The following is a 13,401-nucleotide window of genomic DNA, read 5'->3' as shown; positions in this document are numbered from 1 at the left end:
CTGGGGGTAAGTACTTTTTCAAATGTAGATTTCTTCTTTTGTAAAGCATCTCTTCAAATCTTTGGTCTATTTTTCTATAAGTCTATCTGTCATTTTCATAAGATTTGTAGGAGTTCTTTATATATTCTGCATATGAGTCCTTTACTGATTTTATGTGTTGAAAATATCTTCGGTTCTGTGGCTTGCCTTTGCATTTTCTTTGTGTGTGTTCCATTGAGCAGAAGTTTTGAACTTTTAGGTAGTCATTTATCAAACTTTCCTTTTATGGGTAGAGTTTTTTTTTTAAATTAAATTCAGTTTTATTGAAATATATTCACATACCATACAATCATCCATGGTGTACAATCAGCTGTTAACAGTACCATCACATAGTTATTCATTCATCACCCCAATCTATTTTTGAACATTTTCTTTATACCAGAATAAGAATAAAAAATAAAAGTAATAAAGAACAACCAAATCATCCCCCCATCTCACCCTATTTTTCATTTAGTTTTCGGTCCCCATTTTTCTACTCATCCATCCGTACACTGGATAAAAGGAGTGTGATCCACAAGGTTTTCACAATCACACAGTCACTCTGTTTATACAGTTGTCTTCAAAAATCAAGGCTACTGGGTTGCAGTTCTTTCTAGCTATTCCAATACACTAAAACCTAAAAAGGGATATCTATATAACACGTAAGAATAACCTCCAAAGTGAACTCTCGACTGTATTTGAGATCTCTCAGCCACCGAAACTTTTTCTTGTTTCATTTCTCTTCCCACTTTTGGTCAAGAAGGCATTCTCAATCCCATGATGCTGGGTCCAGGTTCATCCCTGGGAGTCATGTCCCTTGTTGCCAGGGAGATTTACACCTGTGGGAGGCATGTCACATGTAGAGTGGAGGGCAGTGAGTTTACCTGCCAAGTTGGTTTAGAGAGAGAGAGGCCACATCTGAACAACAAAAGAGGTTCTCTGGGGGTGACTCTTAGGCACAGTTATAAATAGGCTTAGCTTCTGTTTTGCAATAACAAGCTTCATAAGGGCAAGCTCCAAGATTGTGGGCTTGGCTTTCTAAATTGGTAACTCCTAATGCTTGTGAGAATGTCAGTAATTCCCCAGGTGGGGAAGTTTAATATTGCCATATTTTTCCCCAGTCTCTCAGGGGGGCTTTGCAAATATGTTTTTATTCTCTGCCCAAATTACTTTGGTATTTACTAATATACCTGATTTTTTTGATGCTTTTGTAATTGGTACCTTTAAAATTTGTTTAACTTCCTCTTTGTGGCTGGTATACAGAAATACAATTGATTTTGAATCTATTAAACTTGCTAAAATTTTCTACAGATAGTCATATCATTCATGAATAATGACAGCTTTGTCTCTTTCTTTTCTAGCATTATACCTCTTATTTATTTTTATTGTTTACTGCTCTAGTTAAGACTTCCAATGCATTGTTAAATAGAAGAGGTAATAACAATAGCATTCTTGACTTGTTCCGTATTTCAGAGGAAAAACTTTTCTACCTTTCACTATTAAATATAATGTTTGCTGTAGGTTTCTTGAAGGTACCCTTTATCAGATTAAGGGAGTTTTATTCTATTACTAATTTGACAATTCTTCTTATCATGGATGGATGTTGAATTTTATCAAGTATTTTTTCTGCATCTATTGAGATGATCATACAATTTTTCCCCTTTACTCTTTTTTTATGCGTTCATCACCACAATCTATTTCTGAACATTTTCCTTACATCAGAAAGAATCAGAACAAGAATAAAAAATAAAAGTGAAAAAAAGGAACACCCAAACCATCCCCCCATCCCACCCTATTTGTCATTTAGTTTTTTTTTTTTTTAATTCAGTTTTATTGAAATATATTCATAAACCATACAGTCATCCATGGTATACAATCAACTGTTCACAGTATGATCATATAGTTATGCGTTCATCACCACAATCTATTTCTGAACATTTTCCTTACATCAGAAAGAATCAGAATAAGAATAAAAAATAAAAGTGAAAAGAGAATACCCAAACCATCCCCCCCATCCCACCCTATTTGTCATTTAGTTTTTACTCCCATTTTTCTACTGATTTTTTTTCAATTTTTTAACTTTGTTTATCAAAAAATTAAAAACAAACAGGCAAACAACAACCAAAAAAACCCCACAACATTTCAAACAAAGCAATGGATTAAGGAAAACAAATAACCTAAAATAACTACTTTGCTTCCAATATGTTCCTACCATACCCCAAGAAAATTAATAAACCATGTCCAAACAGAGGAGTAAGAAAAACAAATAATCTAAAATAACTACATTGCTTCCAACATGTTCCTACCATACCCCAAGAAAATTGACAACCCCTAAGAAAACGAAGGAATAAGAGAAAAAAAAAACCTAAAATAACTCTATTGCTTCCAACATGATCTTACTATATCCAAGAAAGTTTACAAACCATAATCATTCCTGAGCATTCCCATAACATTGAGATTACCCTCCATAGTTTATCTGTTCTTATTAGATTATCATTATCCCTCCACTAATTGGTATCTCTAAGTCCCCTACATTCTACAGTATAAAACGTTGTACATTTTTCACAGAATTCACATTAGTGGTAACATACAATATCTCTCTTTTTGTGCCTGGCTTATTTTGCTCAGCATTATGTCTTTTTTTTTTTTTTTTTTTTTTTTTAATCTTCATTTTATTGAGATATATTCATATACCACGCAGTCATACAAAACAAATCGTACTTTCGCTTGTTCACAGGACCGTTACATAGTTGTACATTCATCACCCAAATCAATCCCTGACACCTTCATTAGCACACACACAAGAATAACAAGAATAATAATTAGAGTGAAAAAGAGCAATTGAAGTAAAAAAGAACACTGGGTACCTTTGTCTGTTTGTTTCCTTCCCCTATTTTTCTACTCATCCATCCATAAACTAGACGAAGTGGAGTGTGGGTCCTTATGGCTTTCCCAATCCCCTTGTCACCCCCTCATAAGCTACATTTTATACAACTGTCTTCGAGATTCATGGGTTCTGGGTTGTAGTTTGATAGTTTCAGGTATCCACCACCAGCTACCCCAATTCTTTAGAACCTAAAAAGGGTTGTCTAAAGTGTGCGTAAGAGTGCCCACCAGAGTGACCTCTCGGCTCCTTTTCGATTCTCTCTGCCACTGAAGCTTATTTCATTTCCTTTCACATCCCCCTTTTGGTCAAGAAGATGTTCTCTGTCCCACGATGCCAGGTCTACATTCCTCCCTGGGAGTCATATTCCACGTTGCCAGGGAGATTCACTCCCCTGGGTGTCTGATCCCACGTAGGGGGGAGGGCAGTGATTTCACCTTTCAAGTTGGCTTAGCTAGAGAGACAGGGCCACATCTGAGCAACAAAGAGGCATTCGGGAGGAGGCTCTTAGGCACAACCATAGGGAGGCCTAGCCTCTCCTTTGCAGCAACCGTCTTCCCAAGGGTAAAACCTGTGGTAGAGGGCCCAACCCATCAAACCACCAGTCCCCTATGTCTGTGGTCATGTTAGCAACCATCAAGGTGGAGTAGGCGAATACCCCTGCATTCTCCACAGGCTCCTCAAGGGGGCACTACATCTTTTTTTTTTTCCTTGTTTTTTTTTTTTTTAACTTTCCCTTCTTTTTTAAATCAACTGTATGAAAAAAAATTAAAAAGAAAACAAACATACAATAAAAGAACATTTCAAAGAGACCATAACAAGGGAGTAAGAAAAAGACAACTAACCTAAGATATCTGCTTAACTTCCAACATGTTCCTACTTTACCCCAAGAAAGTTACCTAATATAGCAACATTTCTGTGAACTTGCTCCTACTATATCCATCAGAAATTAACAGACCATAGTCATTCCTGGGCATCCCCAGAATGTTAAATAGCTTATCTGTTCTTCTTGGGTTATTGTTCCCCCTTCCTTAATTGCTCTCTATTGCTAGTTCCCCTACATTCTACATTATAAGCCATTTGTTTTACATTTTTCAAAGTTCACATTAGTGGTAGCATATAATATTTCTCTTTTTGTGCCTGGCTTATTTCGCTTAGCATTATGTCCTCAAGGTTCATCCATGTTGTCATATGTTTCACGAGATCGTTCCTTCTTACTGCCGCGTAGTATTCCATCGTGTGTATATACCACATTTTATTTATCCACTCATCTGTTGAAGGACATTTGGGTTGTTTCCATCTCTTGGCAATTGTGAATAATGCTGCTATGAACATTGGCTTGCAGATATCTGTTCGTGTCACTGCTTTCCGATCTTCCGGGTATATACCGAGAAGTGCAATCGCTGGATCGAATGGTAACTCTATATCTAGTTTTCTAAGGAACTGCCAGACTGACTTCCAGAGTGGCTGAACCATTATACAGTCCCACCAACAGTGAATAAGAGTTCCAGTTTCTCCACATCCCCTCCAGCATTTGTAGTTTCCTGTTTGTTTAATGGCAGCCATTCTAACCGGTGTTAGATGGTATCTCATTGTGGTTTTAATTTGCATCTCTCTAATAGCTAGTGAAGCTGAACATTTTTCATGTGTTTCTTGGCCATTTGTATTTCCTCTTCAGAGAACTGTCTTTTCATATCTTTTGCCCATTTTATAATTGGGCCGACTGTACTATTGTCATTGAGTTGTAGGATTTCTTTATATATGCAAGATATCAGTCTTTTGTCAGATACATGGTTTCCAAAAATTTTTTCCCATTGAGTTGGCTGCCTCTTTACCTTTTTGAGAAATTCCTTTGAGGTGCAGAAACTTCTAAGCTTGAGGAGTTCCCATTTATCTATTTTCTCTTTTGTTGCTTGTGCTTTGGGTGTAAAGTCTAGGAAGTGGCCGCCTAGTACAAGGTCTTGAAGATGTTTTCCTACATTATCTTCTAGGAGTTTTATGGTACTTTCTTTTATATTGAGATCTTTGGTCCATTTTGAGTTAATTTTTGTGTAGGGGGTGAGGTACGGGTCCTCTTTCATTCTTTTGGATATGGATATCCAACTCTCCCAGCCCCATTTGTTGAAAAGACCATTATGACTCAGTTCAGTGACTTTGGGGGCCTTATCAAAGATCAGTCGGCCATAGATCTGAGGGTCTGTCTCCGAATTCTCAATTCGATTCCATTGATCTATATGTCTATCTTTGTGCCAGTACCATGCTGTTTTGGCAACTGTGGCTTTATAATAAGCTTCAAAGTCAGGGAGTGTAAGTCCTCCCACTTCGTTTTTCTTTTTTAGAGTGTCTTTAGCAATTCGAGGCATCTTCCCTTTCGAAATAAATTTGATAACTAGCTTTTCCAAGTCTGCAAAGTAGGTTGTTGGAATTTTGATTGGGATTGCATTGAATCTGTAGATGAGTTTGGGTAGAATTGACATCTTAATGACATTTAGTCTTCCTATCCATGAACATGGAATATTTTTCCATCTTTTAAGGTCCCCTTCTATTTCTTTTAGTAGAGTTATGTAGTTTTCTTTGTATAGGTCTTTTACATCTTTGGTTAAGTTGATTCCTAGGTACTTGATTTTTTTAGTTGCTATTGAAAATGGTATCTTTTTCGTGAGTGTCTCTTCAGTTTGTTCATTTCTAGCATATGGAAACATTACTGACTTATGTGCATTAACCTTGTATCCCGCTACTTTGCTAAATTTGTTTATTAGCTCTAGTAGGTGTATCGTCGATTTCTCAGGGTTTTCTAGATATAAGATCATATCATCTGCAAACAATGACAGTTTTACTTCTTCTTTTCCAATTTGGATGCCTTTTATTTCTTTGTCTTGCCGGATTGCCCTGGCTAGCACTTCCAGCACAATGTTGAATAACAGTGGTGACAGCGGGCATCCTTGTCTTGTTCCTGATCTTAGAGGGAAGGCTTTCAGTCTCTTACCATTGAGTACTATGCTGGCTGTGGTTTTTCATATATGCTCTTTATCATGTTGAGGAAGTTTCCTTCAATTCCTACCTTTTGAAGTGTTTTTATCAAAAAGGGATGTTGGATTTTGTCAAATGCTTTTTCAGCATCTATTGAGATGATCAATTGATTTTTCCCTTTTGACTTGTTAATGTGTTGTAATACATTGATTGATTTTCTTATGTTGAACTATCCTTGCATGCCTGGAATAAACCCCACTTGGTCATGGTGTATGATTTTTTTAATGTGTCTTTGGATTCGATTTGCAAGTATTTTGTTGAGGATTTTTGCATCTATATTCATTAGGGAGATTGGCCGGTAGTTTTCCTTTTTTGTAACATCTTTGCCTGGTTTTGGTATTAGATTGATGTTAGCTTCATAAAATGAGTTAGGTAGTGTTCCATTTTCTTCAATGTTTTGAAAGAGTTTGAGTAAGATTGGTGTCAGTTCTTTCTGGAAAGTTTGGTAGAATTCCCCTGTGAAGCCATCTGGCCCTGGGCATTTATTTGTGGGAAGATTTTTGATGACTGATTGAATCTCTTTGCTTGTGATGGGTTGGTTGAGGTCTTCTATTTCTTCTCTGGTCAGTCTAGGTTGTTCATATGTTTCCAGGAAATTGTCCATTTCCTCTACATTATCCAGTTTGTTGCCATACAGTTGTTCATAGTATCCTCTTATAATTTTTTTAATTTCTTCAGGATCTGCAGTTATGTCACCTTTTTCATTCATTATTTTGTTTATATGGGTCTTCTCTCTTTTTGATTTTGTCAGTCTAGCTAGGGGCTTGTCAATCTTGTTGATCTTCTCAAAGAACCAACTTTTGGTGATATTTATCCTCTCTATTGTTTTTTTGTTCTCTATGTCATTTATTTCTGCTTTAATCCTTGTTATTTCTTTTCTTGTACTTGGTTTAGGATTGGTTTGCTGTTCATTTTCTAGCTTCTTCAGTTGATCCATTAGTTCTTTGATTTTGGCTCTTTCTTCCTTTTTAATATATGCGTTTAGTGCTATAAATTTCCCCCTTAGCACTGCTTTTGCTGCATCCCATAGGTTTTGGTATGTTGTGTTCTCATTTCATTCGTCTCTATATATTTAGCAATTTCTCTTGCTATTTCTTCTTTAACCCACTGATTGTTTAGGAGTGTGTTGTTTAACCTCCAGATATTTGTGAATTTTCTAAGTCTCTGATGGTTATTGACTTCTAATTGTATTCCATTGTGGTCAGAGAATGTGCTTTGAATAATTTCAATCTTTTTAAATTTATTGAGGCTTGTTTTATGTCCCAGCATATGATCTATTCTGGAGAAAGTTCCGTGAGCACTAGAAAAGTATGTGTATCCTGGTGATTTGGGATGTAATGTCCTGTATATGTCTGTTAAATCTAATTCATTTATCAGATTGTTTAGGTTTTCAATTTCCTTAATGGTCTTCTGTCTGGTTGATCTATCTATAGGAGAGAGTGATGTGTTGAAGTCTCCCACAATTATTGTGGAAACATCAATTGCTTCCTTTAGTTTTGCCAGTGTTTCTCTCATGTATTTTGTGGCACCTTGGTTGGGTGCATAGACATTTACGATTGTTATTTCTTCTTGCTGAATTGCCCCTTTTATTAGTATGTAGTGGCCTTCTTTGTCTCTCAAAACATCCCTGCATTTGAAGTCTATTTTATCTGAGATTAATATTGCTACACCTGCTTTCTTTTGGCTGTAGCTTGCATGAAATATTTTTTTCCATCCTTTCACTTTCAGTTTCTTTGTGTCCCTGTGTGTAAGATGAGTCTCTTGTATGCAACATATTGATGGTTCATTTTTTTTGATCCATTCTGCGAATCTATATCTTTTAATTGGGGAGTTTAATCCATTTACATTCAACGTTATAGCCGTGAAGGCATTTCTTGAATCAGCCATCTTATCCTTTGGTTTATGTTTGTCATATTTTTCCCCTCTGTCTATTAATATCCTTTATTGCACCCATACCGAATCTCTTTAGTACTGAACCTTTCTCCAAGTCTCTCTGTCCTTTCTTTGTTTCTCTGTCTGTAGGGCTCCCTTGAGTATCTCCAGTAGGGCAGGTCTCTTGTTAGCAAATTCTCTCAGCATTTGTTTGTCTGTGAAAAATTTAAGCTCTCCCTCAAATTTGAAGGAGAGCTTTGCTGGATAAAGTATTCTTGGCTGGAAATTTTTCTCACTCAGAATTTTAAATATATCGTGCCACTGCCTTCTCGCCTCCATGGTGGCTGCTGAGTAGTCACTACTTAGTCTTATACTGTTTCCTTTGTATGTGGTGAATTGCTTTTCTCTTGCTGCTTTCAGAACTTGCTCCTTCCCTTCTGTGTTTGATAGTGTGATCAGTATATGTCTCGGAGTGGGTTTATTTGGATTTATTCTATTTGGAGTTCGCTGAGCATTTATGATTTGTGTATTTATGTTGTTTAGAAGATTTGGGAAGTTTTCCCCAACAATTTCTTTGAATACTCTTCCTAGACCTTTATCCTTTTCTTCCCCTTCTGGGACACCAATGAGTCTTATATTTGGACGTTTCATATTATCTATCATATCCTTGAGGTCCATTTCGATTTTTTCAATTTTTTTCCCCATTCTTTCTTTTATGCTTTCATTTTCCATTCTGTCATCTTCCAGGTCACTGATTCGTTGTTCAACTTCCTCTAGTCTTGTACTATGAGTGTCCAGAATATTTTTAATTTGGTCAACAGTTTCTTTAATTTCCATAAGATCATCCATTTTTTAATTTAGTCTTGCAATGTCTTCTTTATGCTCTTCTAGGGTCTTCTTGATTTCCTTTATCTCCCGTACTATGGTCTCATTGTTCATCTTTAGTTCTTTGAGTAGTTGCTCTAGGTGCTGTGTCTCTTCTGGTCTTTTGATTTGGGTGCTTGGGCTTGGGTTATCCATATCGTCTGGTTTTTTTCGTATGCTTTATAATTTTCTGTTGTTTTTGGCCTCGTGGCATTTGCTGAACTTGATAGGGTTCTTTTAGGATTTGTAGACCAATTGAAGTCCTTATCTCTAATTTATCAGATCTACAGCTTCGTGGAGTACACTTTCTCTAACTAACCAGCAGGTGGCGTCCACGAGCCACCTGTTCTCCACAAGCCAGTTCTCCCCTGCTTAGCCTTTTTGGTGAGTGGGGGAGTGAGTCTTGTGGGGTCCAATTGGTGTACCAAGCTTGCGTGTGTAGTTGGTGTTGCCTGCCCTGTATATGGGGCGTGTTTCTGGGCAGTCAGGGAGGGGGGGGGGGGTGGCTCTAACAATCAAATCTCCCTGGTGATCCTAGAGTTTTAAAGCTGCTGCAATAGTCTAATCTTTCAGTTCAGTCCTGCCACAGTTTGTCTCTGCCACTGACCCACAAGTCCTTGGTATTGGCGTATGGCTCCTGAGACTTGCAAGTGGGCCCCTCTTCCAGGCCGTGCACCCTGGGTCCTCTGTTGAGGGATGCCTGTGCTATGTCACAGGTGAGTGCCGTCCCCCCAGGGCAGTTCTGGGCTGCTGGGCTGTGTAGGGAGGCTCCCAGTCTGCTGAAATGATGGCTGAATGGGGCTTTGTTAATTCACACTGCTCTACCTTCCCAACTCTGGGACAATCAGCTGAGGTTGCAGGGAAGGCTAATGTCCACGCCCAGTTTTGTGGTGTGTGCCTGTTATTTGAAGCACTTCCGTCACACTGGGCTGTCTGGGGCAGTTCTGGGCTATGGGGCTGGCGATGGGCAGGAGTGTTTCCTGTCCACCAGGATGATGGCTGTGAGCGGACACCCCCCTTTTCTTGGGAAGTTGTGGTGTTTAGTGAATTTTCTCAGCCACTGGATTATTGCATTTTGTCTCAGAGCTCTCCTAGTTCTGCTCTTGACTTGACCTGCCCAAATAGCAAGTCTTTGAAGCTTTCTGTATTGGGCTTCTTATAGTAATTGTTTTAGAAAAAGAAAAAAGGATTAAAAAAAAAAAACAAACAAACAAACGAAAAACGGGCCCTCCTCAGAGATCTAATGGGTTATTGAAATGCTAAGAGACAAAGCAACCAGGGCCATTAAGGAAAGGTCCACAGGGCAGAGAGATCAGCTTTTCTTCAGGATTTGCATATGCGCCTCAGGGCCCTTCCCCTTTCTATGTTCACCAGAACTCCAAAAATCCTCCGCTTTTATTTTGGAGTTTTTCGTGTTGTTTTTTTTTCTATGCCTGTCTCCTCTCTGCTGGGCTGGCTGCTCTCAGATTCTCTGGTGTCTGGTCTCAGTCTATCTATGGTTGGAGTTTGAATCAGTAGAATGAGTTTCCGATAAGGGCTGCCACTGCAGTTCTCCCTTCTCCTTCCCGGAGCTGACAGCCCCTCCTCCCCCGGGACTGAGCCTGGCAGGGAGGGGCGCGGGTCCCCTGGCCGCAAAAACTTACAGATTTCGCTGATCTCAGCAGTTCCACGTTTTCATGAGTGTTGTATGAAGTATGCCCAAAGTCAGATTTCTCTGTGGTGTCCAGTCCACGCAGTTCCTGGCTTTCTACCTACTTTCCTGGAGGAGTAACTAAAACATACAGCTCACCAGTCTGCCATCCTGTCCCGCCTCTGTCATTTAGTTTTTATCTCCATTTTTCTACTCATCCATCAGTACACTAGATAAAGGGGGTGTGAACCACAAGGTTTTCACAATCACACTGTCATCCCTTGTAATCTACATTATTATATAATAGTCTTCAGGAGTCCAGACTGCTGGGTTGGAGTTTGGTAGTTTCAGGTATTTACTTCTAGCTATTCCAATACATTGAAACTCTAAGAGGTGTTATCTATATAGTGCATAAGAAAGTCCACCAGAGTGACCTCTCGACTCCATTTGAGATCTCTCAGCCACTGAAACTATTTCACCTCATTTTGCATCCCCCTTTTGGTCAAGAAGATTCTGTCAGTCCCATGATGCCGGGTCCAGATTCATCCCCGGTAGTCATATCCTGCATTGCCAGGGAGATTTACACCCCTGGGAGTCGGGTCTCATGCCCTTTACTCTTTTTAATATGATAAATTGCACAGATTGAAATTTCTAATGTTAAACAAATCTTAAAACATTGGTTCCCAAACTTGATAAATCGTCAGAATCAAACAAACAAAAAATCTTTTTTAAAGGCTTAAGTTGTGGCAAATGTTTTTTTAAAAGTCAATGAATATAGAAAAGTGCAGAGACTAATATTATTAGAACACCTGTGTACCTAGTTTTTCTTCATAGTTTGTGAAATTAAAATAAATAAAACAATACAGATAAAGTTGACGTCCCTTTGTTTCACTTTCCAGTTCCAATCCCTTCTCTCCTTCTCTGGGGAGCTTCCCCTATTCCAGTAATTTGTATATATCTTTTCTTTTTAAAAATAGAGAGTACATGCACATGGTGTATAATGCAAAAGGAACAAAGATTAAGTCCCTTCATTTCTGGCTTCCGGCCTCTAATTTCACCACCCAGGTGCAACCACCAACACTGGTTTTGTGTATCCCTTTAAAGATATCTGACATTTGTATAAATGTAACGTGTCCTTAGTCTATTCCCCCCACAACAGTAGCATGCTCTGTGGACCATTCTGCACTTGACTGCATCTATTTAACAATATATCTTGGAGATCGTTCCATTATAGTGCATATAGTGCATATAGCTCAGTCCTGAACTGCGTTCTATTGTATTGATGGATAGGCATTCAGGCTGTTTCTGCTCTTTTGCTATTGCAAATAATGCTGCAATGAATAATCTTATATATTATCTTTGTGAACATGTGAAGTAGAATTGCTAGGATAAAATTTTGATAGATAATGCCAAGTAGTCTCCACAAGGGTTTCCTAAATTTTATTCCTACGAACAATATATAAAAGTGCTAAATACTCCCACACTTGCCAATACAGTTCAAATATTTTGATTTTTATTACTCTAAATGTTACAAAATTATATCTTGTTGTAGTTTCATTTCATTGTTTTTAATATAAGTAAGGTTGAGCATCTCTTTAGATAATTAAAAGCTGTTTATATTTCCTCTGTGTAATCTGTTAGTGTCTTTTGCTGATTTTTCTATAGGGTTGTCTATTGTTTGGAGGAACTTTGTGCACATAAGGAAATTAGTTTTTTACCTGTGATATGTATTGGAATTATATTTTCTCAGTTTTTTGTTTTTCTTATGACTTTTTTTTTTACCCTACTGAATTAATTTTTCTGAAGTCTTTTCTTTAAGTCTTTTATTTCATTGCTTCTGGGTTTTGTGTCATACTTCAAAAGGCCTTTGCCACTCAGAGGTTTAAAACACTGTGTCCCATATTTTCTTCTAGTACTTTAATGTTTTTTTCTTTCTTTCTTTTTTTTTTTTAAATAATGCGGTTATTTTTCATCCATCTGGAATTCTGATTTAAGGAAGGGATAAGTATCCAACTTATTTTTTCCTACATGGTTCCCTAATCATCTTTTAAGATTTATTTAATAATCTATCTTTTCCTTGGGGAGATCTGTTTTTTAAAGTCTGAAACAGAATATTTATTTAGAATAAGAAAAATTGTAAAAGCTGATAACTACCACAAATATCACAGAATCCAGAAAAATAACACGATATTTTTGTTAATTGCGTGCTGTTCCTCTAGAATACATTTTACTCTAGGGCGCTTTTTCCCCCATTTCAAATTTATTGTTTACCAAACATACAGTAAAATTCATTTTTAAAAATTGCATGCTTGCATAAGTTTAGACAAATGCGTAGATTTGTGTAACTGTCCACCACAATTGAGATACAGAACAAATAGTCCCTCATGCTGTTGGTTCAGGCAGGGTTTCAGTGATAAAGTTACCCCAGGTGATTCTGATTTCAGTCAGGTTTGGGAACTGTTGCCTGAGGATATTGCTGCTTAAGTGACTGGAACTTGCTTTCTGCCCCTAGAATTGGCTGTGTCACTATTAATGAGAGCTGTGAGCTGTCAGGTCTCAGACAAGAAATAGCAACAGCTGACATTTATTGAGTGTTTTCTATACAGCAGGTTCTGTGCTAAGCACATTTAATGCGTTATCTCAGTCTTCATGAAGTTCCATGAGGTAAATCTGTTATTCCCACTTTGCAGATGAGGAAACTGAGAGTAAGTAATTTGCCCAAGATCACACAGCTAGAAAATAGTAGAGCCAAGATTTGGACCCAGGCAGGCTAATTGCAGGGTTCATGCTCCTTACCACTCCACTCTTTTGCCCCCAAAAAAGAGAGTGGTTACTTGCTCTGTCCCCCAGCCTAGCTATGTGACAGCCATCCATGTGGGCTCTCACACCCTCAGAATCTTCTCCTAATACAGTGTCTTGCTTGGAAGTTGGTGTTCCTGAAGCAGGGACGATTCAGGAGGGGATAAGGGGACAGAATGCAGAGTGAGCCCCCAGCTCCTGGGGCTGGAGGGTAGGGACCTGGGCTTAGGCAGGTTCTGGGAGGTTCCGGCCTGTTTCTGTCTTGCACTGGACAATGGGAGCCTTCTCTGTTTCACTACACCTG

The 13,401-nt window shown here is 38.2% G+C and overlaps 1 protein-coding gene across 3 annotated transcripts in view; it reads left to right on the top strand.

Annotated features, from left to right (window-relative positions):
• The window catches only part of SMO (smoothened, frizzled class receptor), a 28,175-nt gene that overhangs the window by 5,144 nt on the left and 9,630 nt on the right, over positions 1-13,401 (top strand). The gene's annotated exons all lie outside the window — the stretch shown is intronic.

Source organism: Choloepus didactylus, chromosome 5, assembly GCF_015220235.1.
Source record: "Choloepus didactylus isolate mChoDid1 chromosome 5, mChoDid1.pri, whole genome shotgun sequence".
In the NCBI taxonomy this organism is placed as follows: domain Eukaryota; kingdom Metazoa; phylum Chordata; class Mammalia; order Pilosa; family Megalonychidae; genus Choloepus; species Choloepus didactylus.
This window is presented reverse-complemented; position numbering and strand designations above follow the sequence as displayed.